The sequence below is a fragment of the Triticum dicoccoides genome, chromosome 2B (assembly GCF_002162155.2).
Source record: "Triticum dicoccoides isolate Atlit2015 ecotype Zavitan chromosome 2B, WEW_v2.0, whole genome shotgun sequence".
NCBI lineage: Eukaryota > Viridiplantae > Streptophyta > Magnoliopsida > Poales > Poaceae > Triticum > Triticum dicoccoides.
Genome location: NC_041383.1, coordinates 650,338,865 through 650,354,010, shown reverse-complemented (window position 1 = coordinate 650,354,010; position 15,146 = coordinate 650,338,865). Strand labels below are relative to the sequence as shown.

Genomic DNA, 15,146 nt, shown 5'->3' with positions numbered 1-15,146 from the left:
TTTTCACGAATGTTCAGAAATCACGGGCATGGTCTTCACTCAGAAATCCTAAACCTGCAAATGTGAGATACGGACTTAGTGTTCCACACTCACCCTATAAGAGCTGGCCGGTCTTGAGATTGACGAAATACCATAGACTTCTTGCTCTTGACGTAAACGTCGCCTTCCAACAAATAAATATTTCGCCTTTATGAGTTACCAAAGCGTCAAATTTGAGTTTTGATCCATGATGGGCTGGGTAGCACCGCCTCCTAATTGCTAACCTTCCAATCACAGGTTGGTTCTCATGTATGCACATGCCCTTGACATCGTGTTGTTGTAGAATACTCGTGTATTATCTATAATTGCGATGTATAATGCACTATTTATTTCGTAAATATAAACCAGTATTACAATGCCTAGGCCGATGAAAGCACTTAAAAAACGATGCCCGCGTCATTTTCCCCACCCTACCCGGCACCGCCGATGCCTTATGTAGACGGGGAAAGCCAAAAGCCCCCACGTGGTTGGCGACGACAAACCTTCTTCCCCTCAACTGGTGGTGCAAATTCTTATGTGGAGCTCGTGTTGTGCTATCATGGTTGTCTGCCTCACCGGCCTTCCTCGACATGGTGGAGGTCTGTCCGGTGGTCTAACGCATCCCATAGCATCAACGGCGTGTTGCGTAGCGGTGCGCGATGAGGTACATCAATTGATGCACACAACCATCCTTATTAAATTAATAATGGTCTGACAACAACATACATCAAACAACCCGAAACTACCACTACCACACCTATAAACTCGACAACGGAGGATGCGCCACGCCCCCACCATCTAGAACCGGGGTCATCGCCATATCGCCTGCATGACGTACCGGAAGAACACATCCAGTCCAGCAAACCCAAAGCGTGTACCACATGCACACGCCTCAGAAGTCACGACCACCATTGAATAGTTGACCCATCTCCTGGGTAGAGATCCACATAATCACTATTGGGTGATTCATAGTTGGCTATTTAACAAAAATACCTGATATGGAGGATGTAAAACTTTTGAAATTACTAAATTTTCACCTTGATTATCGGTGAAAGCGGTATGTGAGATGGCAGACAGTGGATTCACACACATAGTAGCCCAGCTAACAGACGGATAAAAAAAGGTTAAGAAAACAAATCAATAGATAATATTATTAATAGTGGAATCATTCAAGAAAAACCTATCAATCAAAACCTAGAATCTTCTTTGAAATTTGGAAAATTTTGAAATTTAAGAAATATTATATGATAAACATTGAAAACCATGTAATTTCCAAACGTAAACTGCCAAAAGGTAGGAAGCCAAAAATTATCATAAGTACATACATTGGAGATAGAAAATGCAAAACTAACAAAGAAATATGGTGTTTGTTCATGGGTTTCAACGCCGAAAAATTAATTTTCTCAAGATCCATCTTTCTAATAACATATCTTTGTTTTTTAATACCATTTTAATTTATTTAAGAAAATATTTTGTTAGATGTTTATCCATGCAAGATTTTAAATGTCCCTCTTATTTTCCATATTCTTTTAAGCTTTGGTATTTTTCTTATGATTGTCTATCTTCTATTCTAATTGGTTGCAACGTCTGTAAAACCACCACCACCCACCGGTTATATCGCTTTTACTAGGACCATGGACCAAATTTACCGTATTTTGAAAGTTTAGCAACCAAAATCGATTTCTTCATTTTTCTTGTTAATATTAGCGAGTATTGCCTTCATTCATGGTCACTCAACATCAAAGATCACTTTCGTGGTCCCCCTCTCCGTGCCAGGGCTCCTAGGTGAAAACCCTTGACCGTCCTTCGATCGTGCCGTGGATGCGTGTTGCATCGTCACCCTAGGGGGGGGGGGGTCGTGGAGCTCCAGCACCCTCCGGTTACGTCCGTTTGACATGGTGGGTGAGCTCCGATCCTTCTCAATGCATCTTCGACTCTGGCATGGGGCAATCCCCGACGGCTTCCTATATTTTACATGCGACGTCAGTGGCATCGCTAGTTCTCATTCCTCATCCTCTGCAGGTAGAATTGGCGATTCATGACCTGAAGCACGAGCAAAGAGTGTCCTCTCCGACGACAACTTGCAATTGGTGCGTCTGTTACATGCATGTTTGGTGGTTTCTCATGGAGGCACCGGTTTTCTTCTAGTCAATAGCCTCACTTCATCTTGTTGAGGTGTGAGCAGTAGTGTACCCTTCTTTTATATTTGATCTGCTTTGTAAGAGGATTTTTATTAGAACATCTCTGTAACTTGTAAGATGATTTTCTCATCACCTTGTATCGGTTTGGCCTTTTTTTCTTGAGTCATATGTTTCTGGTCGTGCTGCTTTACATATAAAGCAAGTCGGAAGCCTTTTTTGATAGGCAAATTAGGAAAATAGTTGTTAGAGTCGCTGAGCTTGGTAAAGAGATTAAATATTTTAGCGGGAGAGTAGGAAGAGATATTTTAGTGTGGAGTGGGGGAAAATCATTGGAGTCAGGACATTTATTATAAAATTTAAAGAATTTCAAAATTTTCTTTTTGAATACAAGCAATTTCTATTTGAAATTTTTAAAAATTGTGTGGGGCCTAGGCACCCACTCAGCACTAAGTAGGTCCGCCCCTGCACCCAGTAATGTTTATATAGGGGGTCGAGCACCCAGGAGCTCTAAATCCTCTTCCCTTGTTTTGGTTTATCTACATGGGTCATGCAAAGTCTTGCGGGTTGGATCGTTATTTTATTTGTTAGATGACCAAAATGCGCAATTAAGTGACCACAACTGAATTTTACTCTATACAATGTTATCTGCCAAAATTATTTATTTGTGCATTACATTGCATAAAAACAAGACATATATAGACATTCATCCCACATGGCAGAACAACGAAAGTGAACTGTCACAAACATCGGCTTTAAAGATCGATTGGGACATTATAGGGCTCCGCAATTAGGTGCAGTTGGTTTCTTCTTCTTGCCGTTGCGCCGACGATCATGTCCATGTCGAGCTCCTCCGGTCGAATCCCGTTCGGGAGGCTCCAGTCGAAGTAGTAGAGAAGCCGTGCCACAGTGAGCTCCAGCGTGGCCATCGCAAAGTTGCCGCCGGGGCACATCCTCCTCCCGCTGCCGAACGGCAAATACTCGTACCGCGTGCCGGTGTAGTCTGTCGCCGTGCTATCCACGAACCTCTCCGGCCTAAACTCCTCCGCGTCGTGCCAATGTTCGGCGCTCCTCGCTATCGCCCACGCGTTAACCATGACCCTGGTGCCCTCCGTGACCTCGAATCCGCCGACGTCGCAGGTCTCCCGGCAGACACGTGGGAGCAGGAGCGGCAGCACCGGGTGCAGCCTCAAGCCCTCCTTCACCACCATCCTCGTGTAGCACAGCCCCTCTATGAGGCTCTCGTGGTCTCGTGGGTTCTTGTTGTCGAGTGTTTGTCGCACCTCGGCCTGCGCCTTCGCGATCACCTCCGGGTTTCGCATGAGCTCCGACATGATCCACTCGGCGGCTGATGATGTTGTCTCGGTCCCTCCCGTGAACATATCCTAATCGAAATTAATCGACATGAAGAACATGAATGAGAAAAAATAACACATATATAGCCAGTACTACTCTAAGCATCGACCATGGGAATCTTTCAAGGAAAAACACGTTACCACTATGATTGCCTTGATGTTTGTGGTGCTGATGGGGAACTCAAGGCCATCCTCGTCCTTGATCCTGAGCATGACGCTCAGAAGGTCATCGCCGTTGACTTCTTCTCCTCCCGCCGCGCCTGGCACCTAGTGATGATCTTCTCAAAGACGGCGTCGAGGACCCTGTGCGCTCGCCAGAGCCGGCGTCTCACCCCAGTGACGACATCCACGAACCACAGCGACGGGAAGAGGTCTCCGACGCAGAACCCCCCGCTGTACTCCAGTGCCACGCCGATCGCAGACAAGAACTGCTCCTGGAGGTCGGCGTCGCATCCCTCACCGAACGTCGCCTTTGCGCTGATCGTGTTCGAGCAAGACACGAGCAGTCCGCCGAGATTTACTGGCTCGCCGCCTCTGGCGGCAGCGCGGACATTCCTAACGAGGGATAGGATTTCAGTATCCCTGATGGGTGCGAACTGCCTTACCTTCCGCGCGCTCAGGAGCTCCACCATGCAGATCTTTCGCAGTGTCCTCCAGTACGCGCCGTATGGCGCAAAGGCGATGTCAGTGTTCCCGTAGCATAGGATCTCCGTGACCAGAAGGCTCGGCCGCGACGCGAACGTGAGGCTGTTGTCCCGGAGCACCTCCTGTGCCGCCGCCGGGGAGGAGATCACGACGGTGTCGACGTGGCCCAGCCGCAGGTACATCACCGGCCCGTGCTTCTTCGCCAGGTCCCGGAGAGCGACCTGCGGCTCCGAGGTAAGGAGGTGGAGGAGGCTTCCGATGAAGGGGAGACACCGTGGACCAGGAGGCCGCCTCCTCTTGGAGCTTGGTGCCGATTTGCGGCGAAGCAACGACACAAGAATCGCCAGTGAGGCGACAGAGATAGACATGAGAGTGGCTGTGCTTAGCTCCATCAGGATGGGTCGCAGCTTAATTTGCTTGGAAGAACAGCAAGGCAAGAGTAGCCACTTTTATAAGCACTGCGATGGCAATGACACGTAGTTGTAACCCGCAAAAAAAATGACACGTAGTGGTAAGATGTAGGAGTAATTAAGAAGAAATGAGATGAGATCAGCAGAACATTTTCCCGCTCAAGAAATATGTGATCCATAGCCCTTCCAATTATGTTAATATAAGAAGCTCTAACAGGTAACGACCACTATTAGAGAAACTTGTGTACATTTATACTCCTGAATGTAAGACATTTTTTGATACTATGATAGTGTCAAAAACGTCTTACATATTGGAACGGAGGGAGTAGATAATTAGTGACCCCGACTCTAAAAGCAAAATACCAGAAGTGCGGCCCACACAAAAGAAGAAAAAGGACTCTGGCTTTTGCAAAATATCGCGGGCGTTCCTGGAAACTGCCCGCACTGGCAGGGGTTCAGCCTCAACGCCACAAATGATCCACATAATATCAGTAATGTTGTCCTGCTGCCGAACCTCTATGTTTTTGTGCCCATCAAAATTTGGCAAAATTTCTCATGATTCTTAAATACTCGTGCACACATACGAAATGAAGTTAAACTCGGTTATATATGCATGAATATGCTCCGAAGGATTCGCATGAATCATCAGTGGCTTCTCATTCTTCAAAATATGAATAACACGGAGTTGTTCCTTGTTAATTAATCAAGTTTAAAAGAACCATGAGTCTCAAGTCATCTTGGCACGCGCACCGTTTCAGTTTGGCATCAGTGAGAGGTCGCGTCCACTCTGGGACGGCATGAATGTTGTGTTGGCCCTATAGACCGGTCCTAGAGCGGCATGAGTGTGCGGCAACCACTTCATATGGGAGACGGCCCAGATAAATTTTCGGATGAGGATCAGCGTTGGAGATGCTCTAAGGTTAGATTGTATTGTAGCCTTCCCGAATTTAAGCATCTTGAGGATCAACATCCCTCAGACGGGCGCTCCACCGATTCCCAACAATGGAGAGCACCGTGGCACACCACATGCCCTCTGAAGACTTTTCTCTGTGACCTCTGCTTCCTTGATAAGATGAATGCATTCAAAGACACGTTTGCCAATGGTTTATGCTCCTTTTTTATCAGCATGCATCGGTCGCGACGTCTGATTGACATGTGCATATATACTACTCAATGACAAATACCTTGTAAAAAACACTGACTGACATACCTAACGTTGGGAACTTGGTATGCCCCTGTCGTCACATGCAGTTTGAATATAACATGTATATCACCGGAGGAAAGAAAACTCAAAGATGCTTTGCAAGTTTGCATTGATTTTTTGCATGTCCCACTCTAACAGTATAGTACAGTACAAGTGTGTGTGTATCATAACTATTTTGCCGTAGTTGAGAGGCGTCAAATACGTTTTTCTTGTTTAGTGGCGCCCCTTCACCACCCGTGTTAGAGTTGTGTCGAATATTGTGTACAAGGTAGGTTACAGTTGGACTCTGAGTAGTATTGTGTTTAGATAGGATATGGAGTCGTGTCCTATTAGGACACTTGTATCCTAGGCCTCTCTTATATAGCGGGGGTAGACACACGATGTAACATATGCCAACATAATAGCACCGGAACGCAGGGGAAGCCGGTGACATGTGCCGGTGTCCAGGGCGACCGGGTGCGGTATTGTAGCGGTGTCATGGGGAGGAGCGCCCATAGTCAGGCCCCGGGGATGTAGCCATATCGGTGAACCTCGTTAACAAATCTCAATGTCGTGCTTGTGTAATTGCTTGGTCCTCGGATGATCGACGGAGTGCCTCGGATTTATTCTAACAAGTGGTATCATGAGCTAGGTTGTTCGGAGGCTACGGATCATTGATTTAGAGGAGAGCACGTGAAAGCTGTCAATGGGATCTAACAAGGTGCAACGTGTGTGATTGGAGACATGGCAGCGAAGTTGTCGCGTCGGTGGATCAAGGTTGCTCGAGTTGAAGATTCGGGAAGATGGCGTCGTGTTTGGAAGAAGCGATCGACAGGGAGTTCTCGGCGAGATCGGATAGCAGGCGCGGCGGACACTCGCAATCGCTCAGCGGGCGTCGCGTACGGGCGTGTAGCAGCTAGCGGACTCGAAGCGCCGCGGACCAACTCTAGCGTTGGTGGTGGGTTGCAGCCATTTTTTAGAAAGAAGGCTCAAGAAAGAGCCCGACTTTGAATTAACAAAGCCATCAACCGGCCAGGATTACAGGACTGCCACTTACAACAAGAAACAAAGAGCGGAAATACAGATACATTGTGCTCAGTAGAACAACTCGAAGTCGAACGCCGTATAGCCAAAACCAGCTAACCTACTAAAGCTATGGAAGGAAGGCACCACCGTGCATGTATTGTGTCACTGATTGCCATCAGAAGGAAAACAGGGGCAACACATGACCTGACTCCGCCTCCGCAAAGGGCCCCTACCCTTTCACCCGGGCTCGGCGGGTGCCACACCGGCGGCCTGCGGAGTGGTTCACCCTAGAACCCAGATCAGCGTTCCCAAGCAACCGAAGGAGATGCACCAGGAACAAACCCACACGAAAACGGGGCGCCGAACACCCAGTCACCGTTGCCGGCAGCAGCAAGACAGAGCACCGGGCGAGAGTTGTCGAGACGAAGGCGCTGAAAACCCCGGAGAAGGCCAAGAGTATGCAGCACCACGCATCGGTCAAGGATAGGAGGCAACCCTCCACACCTGGACCCGAGCAAGTTGCCAAAGATGAGGATCAGGCCACTACAATCCGCCGTCGAACCACCACCGACTCCACCACCACTTGAGCACTTCCCTGACGACGCCTTCAGGAAGGTTCACGCCACCAAGGTGCCGTCGTCGCCATGAAACGAGGAACTGAGGCTTTCACCTGAGCTGCTGGGTGGGGTGGGAGGTGCAGGAAGCCCACCGAAGCCTTCAGCAAGGGGAACGACGCCCAAAGGCGATATCTTCAGTGTGGCCGCCGCGCCGGTCAGGGGTTTCCCCCGGATCCGCATCCAACCACCAGATCCGCACACCCGGCATCCCGAAAACGGCGGCCGGAGCCACCTGGGACAGGGGGCGGCGCGGATCGGAGCAGATCGAGGAAGAGGATGCCGATTCTCCAAGATACAGCCGGCCTACGAGGAGCTGCTGCAGCCGCCGACGCCCAGCGCCTCCATGCCGCCCGCACGACCGGGGAGGCGGCCCACCTGCACCCTACGGCGCCGCCCGCCGCACATGCCACGCCGCTGGCCGCCTTCCGGGGCCGCCGCCCCGGATGCCGAGGCTCTCCACTCAGAGTGGATCCGCCAAAGTCCTCGCCGCCACCTTCATGGGTGCCGAGCGGCCGCGCCGCTGGCCACCTCTGGCGGCGGCGGAGGGAGGGAGGGGGACGGGGGGACTAGGTGGCGGCGGCTAGGGTTGGCCCCCGAGTCGCCTCGGAGGAGACGACGCGGGGGAGGTAAGGTAATGCGATTTCGCTGCGACTCCGGTGGGTTGCAGCCATGCAGGGAAGCTGTAGTCAACGTGGCTCATGGGCATGCCTAGGACGTGGCAGGCTGGCCCAGGTGGCTGGTTGTGTGCGTATCTTGATGGGCTAGGCCCTTGTGCAGCCGTGAGGGCTGGGTTACCGAGGCGAGCAGCGGTCAGGCGTTGACGATACGGAGTTGGTACTGATACGTGTGGTATGCCTTAAGCCGAAGGAATCAAAGGCACGGGATTTGTTTGAGAGAGAAAAAAGAGGGTCTACGCCATGCAAGAAGAAGCTACTAGCAAAAGAAGATAGAAAAATTGTGCACAACGAAGTCCAGTGGGGTCAACTTTGCATGGAAGAATTTTTCAGGTCAAGTTTGCTGAGATAGCTTGGACCGTGTGTGTGGCGTGGACAGCGACGTGCGTACAAGGCTTGTCGAGTCCGGAGCATGTCGTACAGTCGAACGAGTTCGGCTGGGTCGGACTGAACAGTCTGACGGATCGACACAAGTCGGTTGGTACAGAAGACGGTGGTGGGATCGGCGAAGACGACATAGGTGCGTGATGTTGATGGTGACCGACTTCTGGGGCGTGGAAACACGTGGCGCGGGCCCGAGGGCTTGTGTGACTTCGACAAGACTATGGCGCGGGATTGATTCAAGATGATGTATACACGGAGCTTGAAGTCGATGAGGCGCGGGGGTGGACTGATCATCTACCATGGAGTCATGTTGAAGGTGGAGTTGGAGTCTAGAGGACTTCACTTGGTGCTGATTGAGGGGCTACGGCGTAAGAGCTCAGAGAGTCGAAGCCTATTCAGCGGGAAAAAGCGAGTGACATGCAGTTCGGATTGGAGCCCAGTGGTCTGATGGAAGCGTGAAACTCGTCATCGGTCAGTGATGATCGGTGGTACTCTGCAGTGGGGGTTGAGTGGTGTGGGTTCACGACCCTTGAGACGCAACCGGGACAGCAGAGGCTCGACGCGGTAATAGCGGCGAGGCGTGCGGTGCGCACGGGACATGGAAACGGGCCAGGACTCTGGTGGTCATACATGTGGTGAGACAACTGCGAATTTGACTCGGGATGACTACAAGCAATGGTGAAATTCTTTCAAGTTTCAGACATGCAGTCAAGAAAGGAGCGGTGATGTTGAGTTCAGGTAATTCTTATGTGTGACACCCAATATGTGAGTTGTTCACTTTCACACAGGTCAGTGATCGGTGTGTGATGGCGTTGAACGGGTACTCTGGAAGTTGGGAGCACAAGTTAGAGTAACAAGGAACTTAATTTTGCTCGAGTGTTGACCGTGGTCAAGAAAAGAAGGGAATACAAGTTGCAGGTGGAGTCATATGGAGTCTTTGGAGTAGCAGCGAAACTCACGGGATAAGCTCAAGTCCAATGTACATGGAAGTTTGACACATTGACAAATTCATGGTGGTGGAGAATATTCGCCAAGGTGGAGTTTGTTAGAGTTGTGTCGAATATTGTGTACAAGGTAGGTTATAGTTGGACTCTGAGTAGTATTGTGTTTAGATAGGATATGGAGTCGTGTCCTAGTAGGACACTTGTATCCTAGGCCTCTCTTACATAGCGGGGGTAGACACACGATGTAACCTATGCCAACATAATAGCACCGGAACGCAGGGGAAGCCGGCGGCATGTGCCGGTGTCCAGGGCGACCGGGTGCGGTATTGTAGCGGTGTCATGGGGAGGAGTGCCCATAGTCAGGCCCCGGGGATGTAGCCATATCGGTGAACCTCGTTAACAAATCTCGGTATCGTGCTTGTGTAATTGCTTGGTCCTCGGATGATCGACGGAGTGACTCGGATTTATTCTAACAACCCGGATGAGTTACTTCCCTTATTCCGATGAACTTTGATTAAAGATTAAGGAGAAAAAGAGGCCCATCCCATAAAAATCAGGGAGGAGAAGTTAGTTAGTTTGAAAAGATTATAATCAGCGTGTAAAAGCATGTAAACCTTTGTATGTTTAGTATTGTTGGTGCTATATAAACCCTTCGGCGACGCCAGCCTGTACAGCTACAGCATCACTTGATCGATCGGTCCGTGCATGCATCTTTTACCCCATGTCGGACAGTAAAGTTACCGGGGGCCGTTCCTTGCCGCCGGCAAATCGCTGGCAGGCGAGTGGTCGTCCTCGTCGAGCCTTCCTTACCTAATGCATTTACATGTACGGTCAAAAATAATGCATTTACATGCAGTGATTTGGATGTTCTATGAAGACGGTTTCTTTTTAATCAAATTATCCAGCTTTATTAATTTACCAAAATACATCAAATCGAACAAACGATTTTCTATGATTTTTTTTTGACGTGGATGCGGTTCTTCTATTGGTACCCAATATTAGATGCACAAAGGAGGAGCCCAATTGGGGCTTGCGGCTTACAGTCCCCTCAAGCAAAAGACGAGAGCAACTAATTAACGAGCGCTCTTTCGGAAGCCTCGCAATGATCAGCGCCACTTGGTGATTCGCCACTTGTCGCGCTCTGGACGCTCCCTCCGGATTTCTTTTTTTATTTTATTTTTCCGCACGCGTTTTCGGCTTTTTAAACGGTATTTTTCTAGGTTTTTTCGATGTTTTGGTTTTCCACAGGTCTTCCCTAGCTTTTCGACCAAAAAAAATTCGATTTTTTTTTGAAAAAATACGTTTCCTTTTTTTTTTCTTTCGCGAGAGTCATGGTTTTGTTTCCGCGAGAGGCACAGCCGTGCCTCTTGAAAACGAAAAAAATGTGTTTTCTATTTTTTTCCTTTTCCGAAAGGCACGGTTTTGCTTCCGTGAGAGGCACAGTTGTGCTTTCGCGAGAGTCACGGCCGTGCCTCTTGGAAACGAAAAAAAATGTGTTTTCTGTTTTTTTTCTTTCGCGAGAAGCACGATTTTGCTTCCGCGAGAGGCACGGTTGTGCTTTCGCGAGAGTCACGGCCGTGCCTCCTCGGAAATGAAAAAAAATGCATTTTCTGTTTTTTTTGCTTTCGCGAGAGGCACGGTTGTGATTTCATCAGAGGCACGTGCGTGCCTCTTTCGGAAAGGGAAAAGCCCGTGCTCCTGGTTCGGTTTTTTGTCCGATTTTTTCGTCCAGTTTTTTTCATGAAAAAAAAGTTCATTAAAACCTATCAACATGGGCTCTAGTTTTGAAGATCTCGACGCGAGGAATCCAACGGCGGAAGCGGTTCGAGATTTGGATGCACGGTTTAAGAAATAAAACATCTTGAATAAACGGATCTACGAAAAAAGAGAAAACTCCCAGGTTGCGACAAGTGGCGCACATGCAGCATGCCACTTGTCGTAACCTGGGGAATTGGAATGATCTTCGCAGCGAGTACTCCTTAAAAGTGATTTCGGCAAAACATGCACCCACAGTACTAATGGGCCAGCCAACCGCAAGCGCCGGCTTTCTTTAGCTTTTTTGGGGGTTTTCCTCTGTCCTTTTGTTTTTCCCTTTGTTTCATTTTTACAGGCTTTGCTCTTTCATCTCTTTTTTATTTTACATACTCTTTTCTTTTAATTTTATTTATTTTTGTGTGTACTTTATTTCCTTTTTCACTTCTTAAAATGTTTTTGATTTAAATAATTGTTGCATTCTTATTTCTTATTTTGTTATTTTTTTATTTGGTGAATTTTAGAGAAAATGAAGAATAATTTGGAATTAATGAGTTTTTGAAAAAAATTATGAACATCTATTAGTTCAAAGAGTATTATAAGAGGTCTGCTCAAGCCTCAGTTTCCAGCCTGGAAAAAACCCAAGAAACATGTGTACTGATGATATTATATGAAAATAGGTATATATTGCCTTATTCAATACCAAAATAGGTCATTTATTAAATTTAAATGCAAAAGTAGCCATTTTCAGGCCATGTGATGGGCTGGGCCTAGGATTAGAATTTTGAGGTTGGTCTTTGCAAAGCCCGACCCAAGACCATCCACAGTCCGAACAATGCCTAGGTCTTCCCCTACAACATACTAGTTCTATTCCTTGGTCATTTTGTATCATTTAGTATTTAGAGTATGTTTTGAAAAATGCCATCTAGCGCACTTTTTATTCAAGGACACTACTACGTAGACATAAAGGTCTTCCCATGTGGAGGTTTTTCTCTTTCTTGCATGCAGCAATGACACATATGCATGACATCATCAAAGGATTCTTTCAAATTTGAAGTTAAAAAAGTTTTATCTCCCAAACCGTAAACCCAATTGTCGATCCGCTTTCACCATTGGCTTTCTTGTAGAGAGATCTTTGAAAGTAGATCTCATGTCGCATGTTTCGACAAAATAAATTGTCGGTAGTTGCCAGAGCGGGAGAGTATCTGGTGCTACCGAGGCTTAAATGCTACTGTGGTACGGGCATCTGGGCCGCCATGTGTCGCGCTCTGTACGCTTCCTTCGATTTTTTTTTGCACGCATTTTCGTCATTTTAGATATTTTTCCCAGGATTTTTCGGGTTTTCGTTTTTGACTGATCTTTGTTAATTTCTAGACCAAAAAAATCAATTTTTTTCGTGAGAAAAGCGTTTTTTTTCTTCCGTTAGAGGCATGGATTTGCTTCCTCGGGAAGCACGCCGTTGCTTCTTCGGTAGGCACGTCCGTGCCTCTCGGAAACAAAAAAAAACCTCCTTGAGAGGCACGGGTTTGTTACCGCGAGAGGCATGGATTCGCGAGATACACAGCCATGCCTATTTGAAAACAGAAAAACACATTTTTACTTTCGTGAGAGACACGGATTTGCTTATCTCTCTGCTTGTGTGATGGCCGCTACACTCGATCCGGAAGAAAATCAGTGAGAGGAAAGGGGGAGACCAGAAAAGCACCGTCGTTTATCCGAGCGGATATTTTGCTTTGACGCGTTGGATGCCGCGTCGGCCATAAGACTGGCCATAGTGGGGGTAACATAACCGGTAACATGCACTTGAAACTAGCAAACATGCTTATGTGGCACATAATTAAAGAAGAGAGAGTGTGTTAGAATAACATAAGTAGATATCATATCATGTTAAATGCTACGGTACTTTGTGTCATGCATGGCAATAAATATGGTCATCTATGATACTACTTTATGTTACCATGCACTGTGAAGCTAGTATCATATACTAGTATCATATGCATGATACTACTACATGATACTCCCCACTATGAGTAGCCTAAGCCCATAACCACTGTCATAGACTATTTGTGCGTCGAAATCTCAATCAGGTTGGAGCCTCCCCCAGAGAGGACAAGCAGCTGCTGCTAGATGCTTAGCGCGGGGTGGCGCTTTCACGCGCTAATCAAGGACGAATCTTGCATAAACAAGGAAGGGTTATTGCTTAATTAACTTTTTTTTGCGGGTGCTTAATTAAGTTATCGGCACTGGTATTTTATGCTGTGGCTGGTCAGCGGGCCTTGGCAGACCCATCTGTCCATAGTACACTTGTCGACATTTTAGGACTTTGAGATCGTTTAGGGCTAGTGAACAGTGCACGTTAGTTGCTTCTTTGCTTGTGCCCAATAATAATTACTTTGTATTGGTATACACAACTGTGCTGTACATGATAATCTGGATAGTGCAACACGGTGTTTTGGCCAATACACAAATCATACATGCATGTTGTGTTGTTTACAATATCTAGCAAAATAAAGATACAGAGTAGACTTTCAGTCCTAATTATACCCGCTAGTTTGTCCCTCATCCTGTTAGCATCCAACAAAAAGTGATTATCAGTTATGGAACCAATTATGTGTGCCTTATGGAGACAATCCACCAGGACAGCTGTGTAAGGACTTCAAATTTCAGTAACACCATTTTCATGCATGGATAAGTTCCGACCAATCTAATCTAATCTTTTTAAGATACTAAGCTCCCAAGATTTTGGAATCTAATAATTCATCAGGGGTTGTGGGGTCACTGGGGCTCGCTTGTAAGGGTGTGTGTTGTTAGTTGAGGGTTCTTAATTTTTATTTTTATTTTTATTTTTCTTCTCTTTCGATTTTTAAATTTTATTTTTCCATATATTAATTCATGAACATTTATTAAAAATTGAACATCATTTAAAATATCCTAATACTTTCTAAATTCATGAATATTTTTAAAGTTCACAAACATTTGTAAAGATTGTGAACATTTTTCAATTTTGTGAATATTTTTTGAAATCAGTGAATATTTTAAATTTTCAGATATTTATTGAAATTCATGTTTTTTTAATTTGCAACGTTTTAAAATGCATGAACATATTTGGATTAACAAACTTTTCCAAAAAACTAGTGGACTTTTTACAAGATAGCAGTGGAGCAAGTGGGAGAAAAAAAATACTAAGTGAGCAAATGGAGTAGGAAGCTAAGATGAGCGAGCGAGAGCTTTGTAGGCAAGCCCATGCGAACATTATAGTAGCGAATTCCACAGTTTTAACATGGAATAGGAGCTCCCAAGGGGCTCACACAATGACGACTGGCTGACACTGAGGCCAAAAACACAATCACGCACTAAACAACTTCACTCTCCTCTTAGACCTCTGAAAATCACCAATGTTTTCAAGCCTTTTGAGGCCTCTGTGTAACACCATGCCTCAACAATGGTAGCCAGATTTTAGCCGAGTTTAGATTTTACTTCAAAGCTCTAAACCTATGTTTGGCATAGAATTGGATTATGATAATTCACCTTTCGATCACAAGGTTTTGTCTGCTTGTTCTGGTATCTACTTTTTTGTCATTTTTGTGGTTATAATACCAGAGCATATTATAAAATAAATTCATCACAACACAATGCAGGAACCGTGAACTAGCACTTTGCCACCATGCCAAAAAAAACTGTTAAGAATCACGGGTGGAATCAGATTCGCGGGAAGGGTGTATGCGAGCGAACGATTGCATCCTTGCCTAGGAGGGTGCATGGGAGCAAACCTTGTGCTCCATGAAAATTGCTACACGTCACCAGTGTTAAGATTCCCAGGTGGAATAAGATGCACCAAAGAGTTGTTCCCTGAAAAACCACTCCCGAACGTCAGTTCTATAACATTTCCGCCGTTTTATTAAGCATTTATGGCCATAACACCTATGTATAAATTAAGCTCCAAGGTACCAGCACATTTCACTCTCTTCATTCATTTCTATAAGAGCATGGCTAAAAATAA

The 15,146-nt window shown here is 46.5% G+C and overlaps 1 pseudogene; it reads right to left on the bottom strand.

Moving 5' to 3' along the window:
• Positions 1-2,911: 2,911 nt before the first annotated feature.
• On the bottom strand, positions 2,912-4,548 carry LOC119368204 (annotated as a pseudogene).
• Between the last annotated feature and the right edge of the window lie 10,598 nt (positions 4,549-15,146).